The 16151-nt window shown below is 35.7% G+C and overlaps 1 non-coding gene across 1 annotated transcript; it reads left to right on the top strand.

The window, feature by feature from the left end:
* Positions 1-13455: 13455 nt before the first annotated feature.
* LOC121231221 (small nucleolar RNA R71) lies at positions 13456-13562 on the top strand. The gene has a single exon (XR_005929287.1). It is a non-coding gene; the product is annotated as a small nucleolar RNA R71 (small nucleolar RNA).
* The last annotated feature ends 2589 nt before the right edge of the window (positions 13563-16151 follow it).

Here is a 16151-nt window from a genome sequence, read left to right as displayed (position 1 = left end):
TCATTTTTATTAACATGCCTATGAATAGTTGTGATGTTGATATGTTTAATTTAATTAATATAGCTTAAATTTAATTTGTGTTAGGTTGATTGCATTTTGTCTACTTAAATTTATTAAAATTGTCTTTGTGTTGTTATAGGCCTTGGTAAGATGTTTAATTAAGTAAAACCATGACTAAGTTATTCTTACATTACAATTGTAAGGTAACTAATGAATTAATTATTTAAACGAAATGAAGTTATAATTAATTGACACTATACTTAATCAGTGCATGTTTAGTCATCTAAGGTAGCTAGGGTTAAATTAGCAACGGTATCTAACGATACATTAGCCTAGAAAAACTTGCAAGATTATTGTGATTAAACTGTTTCAAGGTAGGAATACATTGTTACCTCACATAATCTTTTATGTGCTTATGAGATTGAATTAATTGTTTGAATTGACATAGAGATATGTACAATAGATTATTTTAATTTCATAAGTAAGTATGTGAATTAACATATTTGCTTATTAAATTTTGTTTAATCGATTGAATTGACATAGAGATATAGTCAAGAGATAAATGGATTTTGGTAGGTCAGTATTATAACAGCCTAATTTAGACACTAGTCGGAACAGTGGTTTCGAGACCACAAATCTGAGTCAGAAAAATTTTTTAAAATTATTTTTTGTGTTTATTTTGTGTGAATTTATGCCTGTGAAATTTTTTTAATTTAATTTGGATGTTTCAGTGTCGATTAAATAAAAGGACTTAATCGCGTAAATTGAAAATTTAATGGTTTAGTGTGTAAGGACTGAAATGTGTTTGTCTTTGTAAATGGAGGGATTTACGTGGTAATTAGCCCATGATGACATGCAATGGATGGTAATGGCCTTAAAATAACATGATTTTATATTTTAAATCCAAGGTTAATTCTGTAAACTAGTTAATAAGTTATATTATTATAAAACGTAAAAAAGAAAACATGCATGTGTTCATATTTATTTGACCGAAACTAGTAAAAGAAAAGAAAAAGAGAAAGCACATGATATTCAGCCATTGTTGATCCAAATTCAAGGTTAGTTTGGTTTCGATTTTTGATCATTTTTACGTTTTTGAGATCGTTGCTTCAAGTACTATCTAACCCATGCTTAAATTTTTTATTTTGATGAATATTTTGAGTTATGTCATTGATGAGAGCTTGTGATTTTTGTTGTTTGATGATGAAATATGAAAGATATGTTTTAGATCAAAATGTTTTGTATTAGAGTTTTTGATGATTTTGAGTAATTAGGACTAAATTGTAAAAATAATAAATTGAGAGACTAAAATATGAAATAAATGAAATATATGGACTACTATGAATATAAGGAAGATTCGGCCTAGTTATGTTGTTCTGAGATTTTGCATATTTCGTGTTTTATGGAATAGGGACTAAATTGAGAAAAATGTGAAATATCAGGGGTAAAAGTGTAATTTGCCCATTTTTGTGTTTTTGGATGAATTTGATTGAATATTTGATTTAATAAGTTTAATTTATATTAATTTAGATCAAGAAAAGAGAAAATCGGATTTGGATCGGGGGAAGACCAAAATAGTCGAATAATCGATTAATACTGTTGTCGATATCCGAGGTAAGTCTTTAAGCAATTAAACATCGTTAATTTTGAATGTAACTTAGTTTAATATGATGATTTGAAATTCATAGATTTATAGTAGAGTTAGCCAAATATGATTAAGCATGGAAATAATGTATTTGAGTTTTATTCGACTAAGTTATAACATTTGAAAGTTTGTATGAACTATATGGAATATCTAGAATTTTTTATATATGAATTGTTTATGAGACAACTTTATAATAGTGATATTCGGGTTTTGAGCCTAGCAAGCCTTGTGTTGGTGAATTTAATCGGGCTTTATGCCTAGCAGGCTTATTGCCGGTGTATAAAATCAAACTTTGAGTCTAGCAGGCCTTGCGCTGGTGTGTGATACAGGCTTAGGCCTAGCAGACTTTATGCCGGTGAATTACTATAAGTTTATGCCTAAAAAACTTTATGCTGATATGGTAATTGAATACGTTAAACGAGCTAAAATGATCAGGTACGTGATAGTTGGTTAACTATTTGAAAATAGGGTGAAATGATTTCTTGATATGTGATTAAAAATGATACATGAAGTTGTTGTAGTATATGTGTTAATATGAGAAATATATTTGGCCTTATAGTTGTATATGATGTAATGCTAAAGTTTGACTGATGAATATATGTCTATAAATATATATGTATATTCGATTATATAAGACAATATGGTTTCGAAATTTGGAAATATATATTGATGATGTTTACATGTATATTTGGCCAAGGAGAAATTGCTTTATGAAAGAATATGTTTCATATGTATGGAATTAAAAGCTTGAAATTAAATGTGATTATAAATGCATAAGTTGATTTTTATTTAACTGAAATGATTAGTATTTGAGATGTTATTATGCATTAATTGTTTAATTTGCTTAAGGCATACTAAGCTAAGTTAGCTTACTTTGTGTGTGTATATTTGTCTTTTTTTTATAGATTTTGGAGATCGTTACATGCTCGGGGATCGTCAGTAAAGTCAATCGCACTATCGTTTATTCTCGGTACTTTTGAAAGTTTTGAATTCAAACTTATGGCATGGATAGGCTATATTATCCTTTGGACATATTTGATTTTGATATGTATATATGTTAAAAAGCCATGCGAAAATGGCTTATTTAAATGCTTGAATTTGGTTTTGGTATAATGATGGTTTGAGTCCATTTTGGTTATTATGTTATGTGCCATGAATGATTAGAATTTATGATATGATGTTTGTGAACATTGTTAAGTGTTTCGGTCATATTGTATAAAATGAGATTCGATTAATGATTAAAGGATATGTGTGCTTTGGTATTTGATTACGATATGATGGTTGAGCTCTTATATGTTGTTATATGTATGTATATATATATGCTTATATATTATGGGGGACATGTATATGTGTATAATTATATAGTTTTGTTAGTTACTTGTAAGTTTACGAATATGTATAAATGAGTTGTGTTAGCCAAAATGATAAGGTAATGAAATGGGTTTTATATATATATTTATATAACCGAATGCATGTTCTTAATTTGTGTTGTTATGCAAAACATGTGAATTTCATATAGATTAATGCATTAATGCTGCATAAATGAATGAAAAGGCTATTAATGAAATTTGTTTCAATTGATGTATAATTTGTACATGCACATGACTTATATAAAAATAGGTCTGTTATTCAATTAAGGAAGTTGTTGATTTGTTATATGTTCTGTATATGTATAATTTGTTTTGATAAATGTTGGGTTATGTTTTTAATTATGCTATGTTGTAATATGATCGATAATGCCTTATAGCCCTAATCCAGCGACGGATACGGGTTAAGAGTGTTACATTTTATTGGTATCAGAGTCTAGGACTAACGTAGCATGTGTGAGTCTAGCTATACATGCCATAATATTTAACGCGATAGTGTGATGACTTCTAACATTTAAAAATGTGTTTTCGTATAGTATTTGGATCCCGACAGAGCTATAGCTAATGATTTCGAGAGTATAGTGCCTGCTCCCACACAAAGGATAGCGCCAGTTGATTCTCTGCCGATCTCGAGTAGTCATGAGGGGGAGCCTAAACAAGCCTTCTATCAAATGATGAATGATTGGTTTACTCAATATATTTGAACTAACCTGGCTATACAACAACCTCCACCCCCGATTAATCCATATTCAATTCCTGGTATACCACAAGTAAGTGATTCGTTGAGATAGCTTAAGTCACCTATTGATAAAATCAGAAAACTCAGGGCTGAAGAATTCAGAGCTACTGATGATAATGATGCTGAGCGAGCTAAATTCTGGCTTGATAATACTATCCGCGTGTTTGATGAGGTATCTTGTACCCCGGATGAATGCTTAAAATGTGCCACATCTTTACTATGAGACACTGCATATCATTGGTGGACTACACTAGTATCAGTGGTTTCGAGAGAACGGGTGACCTGGGACTTCTTTCAGACTGAGTTCTGTAAGAAATATATCAGCCAGTGATTCATTGATCAGAAGTGCAAGGAATATCTCGAATCAAAATATGGTCACCTGACTGTGACAGAATATGAACGGAAATTTGTGAAACCCAGTCGATATGCCCGTGAGTGTATTTCAACTGAAGCTATCATGTGTAAAAGATTCGAAGATGGTTTGAACGAATACATTAAATTACTGGTTGGTATACTTGAAATCAAAAAGTTTACGGTACTTGTTGAGCGAGCTTGGGAAAGAGAAAAAAAAAAGCTGATTTTGAAGCCAGAGATTCCCATAAAAGATAATCGGGTAAGACTTTTCACTCAGCATCGAAGAAGTCCAGGGATGATCCTAGTCGATTTAAGGATATTGTAGAATTTTCTAGACGAGATCAAGACCGAACCCCTGTGAGTTCACGAGCCACTTCGATAGCTAGTGTTGGTAATGTTCGACAGAACAGAGTCAAGTGCGAGCATTGTGGTAAATGGCATTCTGGAGATTGCAGATTGCATGACTGATCTTGTTTTAAATATGGGTCGATGGATCATTTTATCTGAGATTGCCCGATGTTAACCGGGCAAAACACTGTTCAGAACGCGAGACCGAGTAATATGTCAGTGCAAGGCAGACCACCCATGCATTCGGGTAATGTAGGTGGCAGTCAGAGAGGGATGAAAGATACAGTAATTCGTTCTGAGGCTCATACAGCTGCCAGAGCATATGCTATTCACGTACGCGAAGAGGCTTCATATCCAGATGTTATTATTGGTATATTCAATCTCTATGATACTAGCGTAATTGCTTTGATTGATCCTAGTTCAACTCATTCTTATGTGTGTGAGACTTTAGTATTCAGTAAGACTTTGCTTGTTGAGTCTACTGAATTTTTTATTAAAGTATCGAACCCCTTGGGCCAATGTGTTATGGTTGATAAAGTATGTAAGAATTGACCCCTGATGATTCGAGATTCGTGCCTTCAGGCTGATCTAATGTTGTTGCAATTTGATGAGTTTGACATAATTTTGGGTATGGATTGGTTGACTTTGCATGATGCTATTGTAAACTACAAGAGAAAGACTATTGATTTACGGTGCTAGAATGATGAGATTATTCGGATTGAATCTAATGATCCGAATGGTTTACCGGTAATGATTTCCTCGATGTTAGCTCAGAAATATGTAAGAAAAGGTTGTAAAGCTTACTTTGCATATGTGCTTGACAGCAAAGTATCTGAAAGAAAGATTGAATCAATACCTATTGTGTGTGAGTATCCGGATGTGTTTCCTGAAGAATTACCAAGTTTGCCACCTATTCGGGAGGTTGAGTTCAGTATTGAATTGGTGTCAGGGACTACTCCGATACCGATAGCTCCATACAGAATGGCACCTACTGAATTAAAAGAATTGAAAGCTCAGTTGCAAGAGTTGACAGATAGAGGTTTTGCGCGATCGAGTTTCTCTCCTTGGGGTGTGCCTGTGTTATTTGTGAAAAAGAAAGACGGAACTATGAAAATGTGTATTGATTACCGCCATATCAATAAGGTGACCATAAAGAATAAATATTCGTTACCACAGATTGATGATTTGTTTGATCAGCTAAAAAGGGCTACAGTGTTTTCGAAGATAGATTTGAGATCTGACTACTATCAATTGCGAATAAAAGACTCCGGTGTGTCAAAAACTGCCTTCCGAACGAGGTACAGACATTATGAATTTCTGGTTATGCCTTTTGGACTTACTAATGCACCTGCTTTTTTTATGGATTTGATGAATCAGATCTTCAGTCAGTATTTGGATCAGTTTGTGGTTGTGTTTATTATTGATATATTGATCTACTCTTGTAATAAACTGAATATGTCGAACATTTGAGATTTGTGTTACAAACTTTGCGAGAAAAATAGTTGTATGCGAATTTTAGTAAATGTGAGTTCTGGTTACACGAAGTTAGCTTTCTGGGACATGTTTTAGCATCAGGTATTCGGGCTGATCCGAGTAAGATTTCAGCAATACTTGACTGGAAATTGATACATGATTTTTGTGTGATAAGTTTTATAAATTTATAATTAATCATTCTTGAAACTAACTATTATCACGATGAAGGCAAGTGTACTTACCGAACAGTAATATAGCTTTAGCAAAACCGGATTGTCGAACCTAAAGGAACTAAAAGTACTAGTAATGACTGTCTTTTTATTATCTAGCCTAAAAATAATAGGATTTGTTTTAACTAACTAATTAACTAAACTAAGAATTCACAGAAAATAGAATTGGGGAGTTATTTTTGGAAAAACGATTGAATTAAGACAATACCTAAGGAAAAATCCACCTAGACTTCATTTTTTATTTGACTCTGAATCAGATGATTTATTCATTTGACTTGATCCGTAGAAATCCCTAAATTATATTATTATCCCTCTCGAGACTAACAACGTCTAACCCTAGGTTGAATAATTGAAATCTCTTTATAATTAACTCTCTAGGGTTGCATTAACTCGATCTATGGATCCCCTTATTAGGTTTCACCCTAATCCGGTAAAATCTTGTCACCCTATCTCTAGGCGTGCAACCAGCTCCGCTTAATTATGACAAATATACCCTTAGACAGGGTCTATTCTTCCTCTGAATAAGAGCTTAACTTGAATCAATATCCTGGAATATCAAGACAAGAATTAAGAACACATAATTAACAACAAGCCAAATATTTATCATACAATTCAGAAAATAATAACAAGATTCGTCTTAGGTTTCATTCCCCTTAGGTATTTAGGGGATTTAGTTCATAACTAAAAAGTAAAACATCTCAGAAGAATAATGAATACAAAACATAAAGAAAACCCAAAACTCCTGAAGGGAAATTGAGGGGAGATCTTCAGTCTTGATGATGAATCCGGCTTCTGAGATGGATCAATCGACTTTCCTTGAGTAGTTCCCTGCTTCCCTCTCTATGTGTCCCTCTCTTCCTCCTCCTCTAGGGTGTATTTATAGGCTTTGGAATACCTAAGAACCCTCAAAATTGGCATTTTTCGAATTGGACTAAACTTGGGCTCGACAAGGACACGCCCGTGTGACACGCCCATGTACGATTGCTTAAGGCCATGGTCAAGCATGTTAAATAGGCACGGGCTTGCAGTCCACCTGTCTGAGTCATGCTTCGATTCTACCAAATTGAAACGGTCGTGTGGTCTGCCCGTGTGAGGAAGTCCAGGACGTGTTGATTTTGTGCGTTGGCCCATTTTCTCAGTTTTTGGCCCGTTTCTCGTTCCTTTCACTCTTTTATGCTCGTCTAAGTATAAAACATGAAATTAAGGCATTAGGAGCATCGAATTCACAAATTTCAAGGAAAAATCATTCATAAAATGTGTTTAGCATCGGGTAAAAATATGTATAAATTACGGTTTATCAAATACCCCCACACTTATGCATTTGCTCGTCCTCAAGCAAAATCCTCAACTCATAATCAAAATAAATTCTTCTTAACTTGTAATTTCTATCGATAATATCTCAAAATAATCCATAGGTAATCATACATTGAAAATTCAACTGAAAGAACATCAAAATTTCAAACATTCCAAGTTGAGTATTTTATCATGAAAACATAGGTGTCTCCCCTCGTCTAGGTAATTACCTTTGATTCAAAACGTCACAGAGTTTCACATCCTCACTAAAGATTCACTCAAATCACTCGAGGTGTTTAAGGACAATAAATGAAGCACTCAATAGTCAACAATGAAAAGTCATTACCATAGGCTAGCATGAAAATCAAATCTCCACCACTATAAATTAAGATGAAACATCAATCAAAAGGTCTTTAGAGGGTTGTAATGTGGCTTTGGTTAGAGGGTGTGGTCACAAGCTGAAAAAAAAAGGGTTAGAATTGAGATTGAATTGAAAATTTACTTAACAAGAAAAAGATTTAATCATAACTTGCGTACAATAGAGCTTCTTCTCAGAATATGGGATTTACGTACTTAAGCTCAAAAACAAAAGACTACAACTAATGTGTATACACTTTTTTTTAAGAACAAGCCAAATAACATAGACTAACTATTAATAACAAGACATAGCTGAGCAACTATTTCAATTCAAATCTCGACAAAAATAGGGATCAAATTAATTTAGGGGATTTCAACAATAATGAGTTATGGGCTAATATTACGAGTAAATCAATGAATGGGTTGTTAGGCCCAAGGGGGTTCACTAAGGGTTAATTGTGAAGGTAGGCTTTTCATGGCATGAGTAGGTTAATCCTAACTGCCTTTATCATCTTGACATATAAAATCAAATGGTGTGGTCTTGACATGCATAATCAAGCAAGTTCTAGAATAACAATTCAATACTGATGCACTCATAATGAAAGTGAGCATGAAAGAAATAATAGATGCTCTAAAGGCTCAAGATCTCACAAAAATTATGGCTTTTTGATGTTTAAACTTTGTGACTTTGGCTTCAAAATAATACCTAAACTTGAGGAAACAACTTAAATTTTAAATTATTACAAATCAACTTATCATGCTTGATTCCCTAATGTCTTAAAGTTTAAATAATCAATGAATAAATGCCTATATTTTAATTTAAGATATATCAATAAAAATCTTAAATCAATCAAAATTTATCCTAAGCATGATATGAGAGCTTTTTAAAAGAACAAGGCAATCATTCAGGGATTTTTCTGATAATGAAAATGAATCCTCCCCCACACTTAAGATGTACATTACCCTCAATGTACAAAGATAGATATATTGAAAAGAATATAAAAAAAATAGGAAGAGAAGTGAAACTTCCTAAATGGTGAATGAATTTCCTTGAACTGGAGTTTTTGAGAATAATCGGCATGAGGGTGGAGGAGGATACTCCGGCGGTGGTAGAGGTTCATTAGTCCATAGGTCCTGCGCCAAAAGAATATTATATCTGAAGTTGGTTATGGTCGTGGTCAAGCAGGACATGGCAGTCGTGGAGAACCTTTCCCAGTAGAGTTTCGAGTCCCTGAGTAATAGTGAGCTTTGGAGCTCTTTATAACTATGATAGAATCAGGAACTCTTTTAGGAAATATATAAGGAAGGGCAAGTACTCAATATGAATTAGCCAAAATTAAAAATTGTAAAATAATAATTATAAGTCCTAATAAAAATAAGGTGAAAGAAAAATAAAAAGTAGTCTCAAAATAAAATAAAAGTAAAAACATAGAATAATAAATAAAAGTTTTTAAACATCTTCATCGCTAAATGGTTCGCGAGGTGGGGGTGGCAATGAGATGTGGAAGTGCTGACAAATCTGGTGTAGTGTAGCATCAATGTGATCGAAGCGCTGAAAACACTGCTGCTCGAATCGAGTTAGGCGCTCAGAGATGTCAGCGTATGAAGCTGCCGCATGAACTAGACGAGAGGGTGGTGATGGCTGAGACAGTGGGTCCTCGTGACGTGGAGGGACATCATCAGTAATGGCCTCGGGTGCCTCCTCCTCAGAAGATTGGGCGAGACGATATTGAGGAGGGTATGTTCCTCGGTGCTTTTTGATCATACTCATGCTTAGCATGCTCGAGATGCCTTAGGAAGGCATCTAGCCAATGAGGTTAAAGATGATTCTTAGGCCGCGGTGTTGAGGAGCCCAAAGTGTCGAGCCAACCGAGTAACATAAGGGCCAATGGAGATGACCCCTTCCTATGCCACTCCGTCTAGTGCTGAATGGCGAGGGGAATGAAATAAGCAAGGTCTATAACGTGCCCGTGCGACATACACCATAGAAAGTAGGCGTCATGAGTGTTGACGACGCCAGTGCTCTCTTTCCTTCCTATTATCGTGTGCGCCAAAATAGCGTGTAGGTACCTCAGAGATGGAGGGAGAGTCGATGCTTTAAAGCGGCTAGGATTGTAGGTGGCTGAACTTGGTACTAGTGCATTCCAGCACCGTGAAGGAGAACGATAGATGTGGCGGTTGAGAGCATGTAAGTCATTCTCCTCCTTGAACTCCTCCGTATATAAGCCCAATGCAGTACCAAATTCTGGGACGCTTAGCTGGCGGACTAATCCTCCTAGGCGAAATTGGACCTTGTTGGGATCATCGTAGTTTCTCATTACAGTCTGAAGATGAAACATTGAGCATAGTTCCATCGTGAGTTCGAGATATGTTGGCTCGATGATCCCAAAGAAAAGCTCCCAAGTGTCGATGGTTAGGAGGGTCCGAATCACATCAGCCAACTGAACTTGTTCTACTGCAGCCCAGTCGATGCAGTGGCTTGCAATAAAAGGTTGAGCTAGGAGTATTTGGAAAAGTTCTTCTTGGGGCCCGATGGGGAATTGTAGGAAAGGGTGGCAAATTTCTGTGGTACGACCCGAGGAAGATGACGCTCCCTTCCTTTTCTTTGAAGCAGGGACGGCGGCCTTTTTACCATGTGAAGACGACATTGTATAGTTGCAATATAAAAAAGAACAATTGTAGGTAAACGAATTTAAAAACGAAAAAGCCATGAATTTGAACTAACAATGTCAGCCAAACCTACTAATACTAATCAAACTCAACCAAAATAATCAATTTGATAGCATAATTTCATGACATTAGCAGGGTAATAGCATGAGAATGAGCATAGTAATGGCATGGGTATGACAATAGAATGAGTCTTTCCTAACAACTTGATTTAACATGAAATGTATGATAAATAACCTATAATGCAAATTAAATAATAGAATAATGAGAAAAATGACAGTGGTATGAGAAAAATGAAGATTATTTTGATAATAAGCATTACAAATAAGTAAAATAGAAGTGAAAAGAGTAAACAAACGCTAAGGGGGAGAGATTGGGCGTCAAAAAATGGAGTGGGAAGCGGCGTATGGGCATGGCAGGGAGGCCGTGTGGACTTCCAGCGGCTAGGGTTAGGGATTTTGAGTGAAGAAGGCAATGAATAGTGCAAGGTATTTATAGATTTTGGGACACACGGCAATGGAACACGCCCGTGTTCCCCAATTTTTTTGCAAATTTTAAATTTGGGCACGTCTGACAATTGGCCCAAGCCCGTATTCCTTGGGCGTGTGGGTGCACACGGCAATGTCTGTCTTTTTCTGCTTCTCCCACAGCCGTGTATGTAGTCCCATGCCCGTGTTAATCTAACAGGTTCGCCCACGGTTGCTTGGCATGGGCGTGTCTCACACCCATGTTAATTTGACAAGTTTGGCCACGGTTTCAAGGTACGGACATGTCGCACGCCCGTGTTGTTTTGGCAGGTTCACCCACGGCCATGTCACACGGCCGTGGCGATTTATCATAGCCCGTGCTGGGAAAAATCTTTGCCCTATTTCCACACGGCCTTAAGCACGCCTGTGTGCTTGGCCGTGTTTGTGTGGTAAATCTGTATTCAAGAGCTCCGTTAATGAGTTAGGTGTTAAATACTAAAATTTAAAGAAATTAATATTGCCTCCCGAGAAGCGCTTATTTATAGTCTAAGCTCGACTTACCTCTCCATTGAATGGTCATGGTGGTTCGAGGAGTTTATACTCCTCATTCCTGCTATCATTCTCATCAAAATAAGATTTTAGATGGGTGTTGTTTGCCTTAAAAGTTCCGAACTTGGGATGACTTACCTCGACTGTACCGATGGGGAAATGCTAAGTACCATAAGAGGATCTACAACATCTAATAAAACTTTATCTCCAACCTTAATTTGATTTGGGAAGGTATTGAGCTCGTTCTGACGTAGTTTTGGTTTATCGTGGGTTCTCGGTTTATGCATCCGCCATTCATCTAGCTGCTCGACTTGTAGCCTTCGTTCTTTATGAATAGGTCATTTATTATTGCTTGAGAATGGCTCATGTACTTCCTTCAGACTCATTTCCTGTAAAGTAGGTTGCACTATATTGTCAGTTTTAGTAGAATGGTTGAGACGATCACCTTCAATTTCTGATGTGTTGCCAGAATTGTGAGCTTGAAGGGTGATTGTTTCGTCTCCCACACGAAGTGTGAGCTCACCTATGCCAACATCAATAATCGTTTTAGCAGTTACTAAAAAGGGCCTTCCTAAAATCAAAGGAGTGTTGCTATCCTCCTTTATGTCAAGAACAATGAAGTCAACGGGAAATATAAATTTATCGATTTTAACTAGCACATCTTCAATAATACCCCTAGGAAATCTTATAGTTTTATCTGCTAATTGAATGCTCATCCTAGTCTGTTTGGGTTTCCCCAGACCTAATTGTTTGAACATTTTGTAAGGCATGACGTTAATACTAGCCCCTAAATCAGCTAATGCATTATTAACATCTAAACTACCAATTAAGTAAGGAATCGTAAAACTCCCTGGATCTTTTAGTTTGTTGGGTAGTTTATTCTACAGAATAGCTGAGCAAACTGCGTTTAGCTCCACATGCAACGCCTCATCCAACTTTCACTTATTTGCTAAAAGCACTTTTAAAAATTTCATTGCATTTGGAATCTGTGATAGAGCTTCAATAAACGGTAAGTTAATGTGTAATTTTTTTAAGAGTTGAAGGAATTTACCAAGTTGTTCATCGAGTGGTCTTCCCTTGTCGCGTTGGGGTATGCACAAGAGGTTTGTATTTTGTACTTACCAGTTTCTACTCATTGTGGTCTACCTCACATTTGCCTTTGTTTATCTCAATTTCTTGCCTTGGTTCTGGTTCAAGTGTGACTAACCCTTCCTCATCTTGACTAGTAATCGCTTTGAGCTACTCCCTTGGGTTAGATTCTGTGTTGTTTGGCAAGCTACCTTGTGCTCCTTCAGAAATCAACTTGGCAAGCTGTCCAATCTGAGTTTCAAGCCCTTGAATTGATGCTTGTTGATTCATAAGTGCTGTTTCAGTATTTTGAAAATGGGTTTCTGACACCGAGATGAATTTGGTTAGCATCTCCTCAAGGTTCGGCTTCTTTTTTTGCTGATAAGGTGGTTGTTGAAAACCCGGAGGATGTTGTGGCCTTTGATTTCCTTAACCGCCCCATGAGAAATTGGGATGGTTCCTCCAACCTGCATTATAAGTGTTACTATATGGGTTATTTTGGGATCTAGAGTTATTGTTACCTATATATTAGACTTGTTCCTCCTCGATGCTAGAGTTGAAGGGTTGATATTCATTACATGCTCTTACTCCATTCGAATTGCACCTCATCACTGGATGTACCTGATCAGAACTACACAAACCGTCAATCTTTTTATATAAGACTTCTACTTGGTTAGATAGTATAGTAACCGCGTCGAGGTTGAAAACACCGGCTACTTTCGTCGGCTTTGTTCTCATAACGTGCCACTGATAGTTATTCAGTGACATCTCCTCAATAAATTCGTAAGCCACCTCAGGTGTTTTATTATTGATAGTTCCTCCAACGGTTGCACCAATCATTTGCCGAGTCAAAGGATTCAGGCTATTATGGAACGTTTGAACTTGTAGCCAAAGCGATAACCCATGGTGAGGGCACCTTCTCAAAAGGTCCTAGTATCTCTCTCATGCATCGTAGAGTGTTTTTAAATCTATCTGCCCAAAAGAAGAGATATCATTACGTAATTTGGTTGTTTTAGCCGGTGGAAAATATTTTAATAAAAATTTTTTGGTCATTTGTTCCCAAGTAGTAATTGACCCTTGTGGTAACGAGTTCAACCACTATTTAGCTTTGTTCCTTAATGAAAAGGGAAACAATCGAAGACAGATGGCATCATCAGAAACGCCATTAATTTTACAGGTGTTGCAAAATTCTAAGAAATTTACCAAGTGAGTGTTGGGATCCTCGTCCTGGAAACCATCAAACTGAACAAACTATTGTATCATTTGAATTGTGTTAGGTTTCAGTTCAAAATTATTTGCAACAATAGCAGGTCTAACTATACTTGTCTCAGTTCCTGTTAAATTAGGTTTAGCATAATCATACATAGTGCATGGAGCAGGATTCTGATTAACAGCAATCGCTGGAGGTAGCGGATTTTCTTGGTTTTCAGCCATCTCCTCGGTTGGGGTTTGAATATTGTCCTCTTGCTCATTCTCTGTGTATCTTAAGCTTCGCCTTATTTCTTTTTGGTTTCTACAAACTGTGCGATTAATTTCTTCGTCAAAAAGTAGTGGTCCTGACGGGTTTCTTCTAGTCATAAACTATAAAAACATGCCAAGAGAAAGAAAAAGTAAATTAATAAATAATAATAAAAATAAAATAAAATTAACTTGCAAGAAAAATAAATGGCTAAAGTAATAAAAATTGAGTGTTTCTAATATCTTAGTTCCCCGGCAACGGCGCCAAAAACTTGATACGTGATTTTCGTGTGATAAGTTTTATAAATTTATAATTAATCGCTCTTGAAACTAACTATTATCACAATGAAGGCAAATGTACCTACCGAACAGTAGTATAGCTTTAGCAAGACCGGATTGTCGAACCCAAAGGAACTAAAAGTACTAGTAATGACTGTCTTTTTATTATCTAGCCTAAAAATAATAGGATTTATTTTAACTAACTAATTAACTAAACTAAGAATTCACAGAAAATAGAATTGGGGAGTTACTTTTGGAAAAACGATTGAATTAAGACAATACCTAAGGAAAAATCCACCTAGACTTCACTTGTTATTTGACTCTGAATCGGACGATTTATTCATTTGACTTGATTCGTAGAAATCCCTAAGTTATATTATTATCCCTCTCGAGACTAACAACGTCTAACCCTAGGTTGAATAATTGCAATCTCTTTCTAATTAACTCCCAAAAGTTGCATTAACTCGATCTATGGATCCCCTTATTAGGTTTCACCCTAATCCGGCAAAATCTTGTCACCCTATCTCTAGGCGTGCAACCAACTCCGCTTAATTATGACAAATGTACTCTTAGACAAGGTCTATTCCTCCTCCGAATAAGAGCTTAACTTGAATCAATATTGTAACAGCCCCTAAGCCCAAGCCGTCATCAGAATAGGGCTATGAGGCATTACCGAACTTATACACTAACATTTATACAAAACCAAGTCATAAGTTTTACATTCCAGATCAATTCTTATCAAATTTCATCTTAAAGTCCTTAATATGGGTATATGTTTTAGAAGTGATTCGGAACTAAACTGACAACTTTACAATTTTTTCCTTGAAGATAGGGGCACATGCCCGTGTGGCCTGGAACAATGCCGTAGGAAAATTCTGACTTATTCACACGACTGTGGAACTATCTATGGCCAATTCTGACTTTTCCACACGGACTGGGCACACGCCTATTGTAACATCCCGAAATAGGGACTAAATGGAATAGTGGTTGCGAAACCACAAATTCAAGGTAGAAAAATTATTTTATTATTATTTTGAGGTTCATGATATGATTGCATGATTGTGTGAAAAATTCGTGATGAAATTCTATGCACAAAGTGCTTAAGTTGAGATTAGGGACTAAATCCAATAATTTGTAAAACTTGCATTCTAGAAGTTTTTAGTGTGAAATTGCTTTGGAATATTAATTAGGAGGGTTTAAATAAAAATTTGACCAATTTCTAAGTTTATGGACAAAATAGGACATGGATGAAATTTTTGAAAGTTTAATAAGGAAGGGCATTTTGGTCATTTGGATATTAAATGAAATAAAAAGGGAAAAATAACACAAAATTCATCATCTTCTTCATTAGCACAAAATTTCAAGGGTTCTCCATAGCTAGGGTTTGTTTCAAGCTTTCAATCTCCATAGTAAGTGATTCCAAGCCCCGTTTTTAATGTTCTTTACATTTTCGGAGTCCCAGTAGCTCGATAAAGATTATGGTAGCAATAATTTAAGTTAGGGTTCATATTTGGAAAAATTCCCATAGGTGAAAAATGTTTATTTTGATGTTTTATGATAGAATATAAGGTTTTAAATTATGTTAGACAACTTGTGCTACTCGGTTTTAAGTGAAAATGAGAAAAAGGGCTTAATCGGTAAAAATACCTAATAGTCATAAGTACATGTTAGAGTGTGAATTTGATGTTGTCATAGAAGGGAAAAATGATCAGCATGTCACAAAACATAAGAAAATAGGATGAAGTTTAAATTACGAGCCTTGGGGCAAAAGTGCAAATATGTGAAAGTTTAGGGGCAAAAATATAACTTTGCCAAAGTTTGGGTCAAGGACTGTTTTGATAAATGTGAATATTAAAT

Source organism: Gossypium hirsutum, chromosome A06 (assembly GCF_007990345.1).
Source record: "Gossypium hirsutum isolate 1008001.06 chromosome A06, Gossypium_hirsutum_v2.1, whole genome shotgun sequence".
Lineage (NCBI taxonomy): Eukaryota > Viridiplantae > Streptophyta > Magnoliopsida > Malvales > Malvaceae > Gossypium > Gossypium hirsutum.
This window is presented reverse-complemented; position numbering and strand designations above follow the sequence as displayed.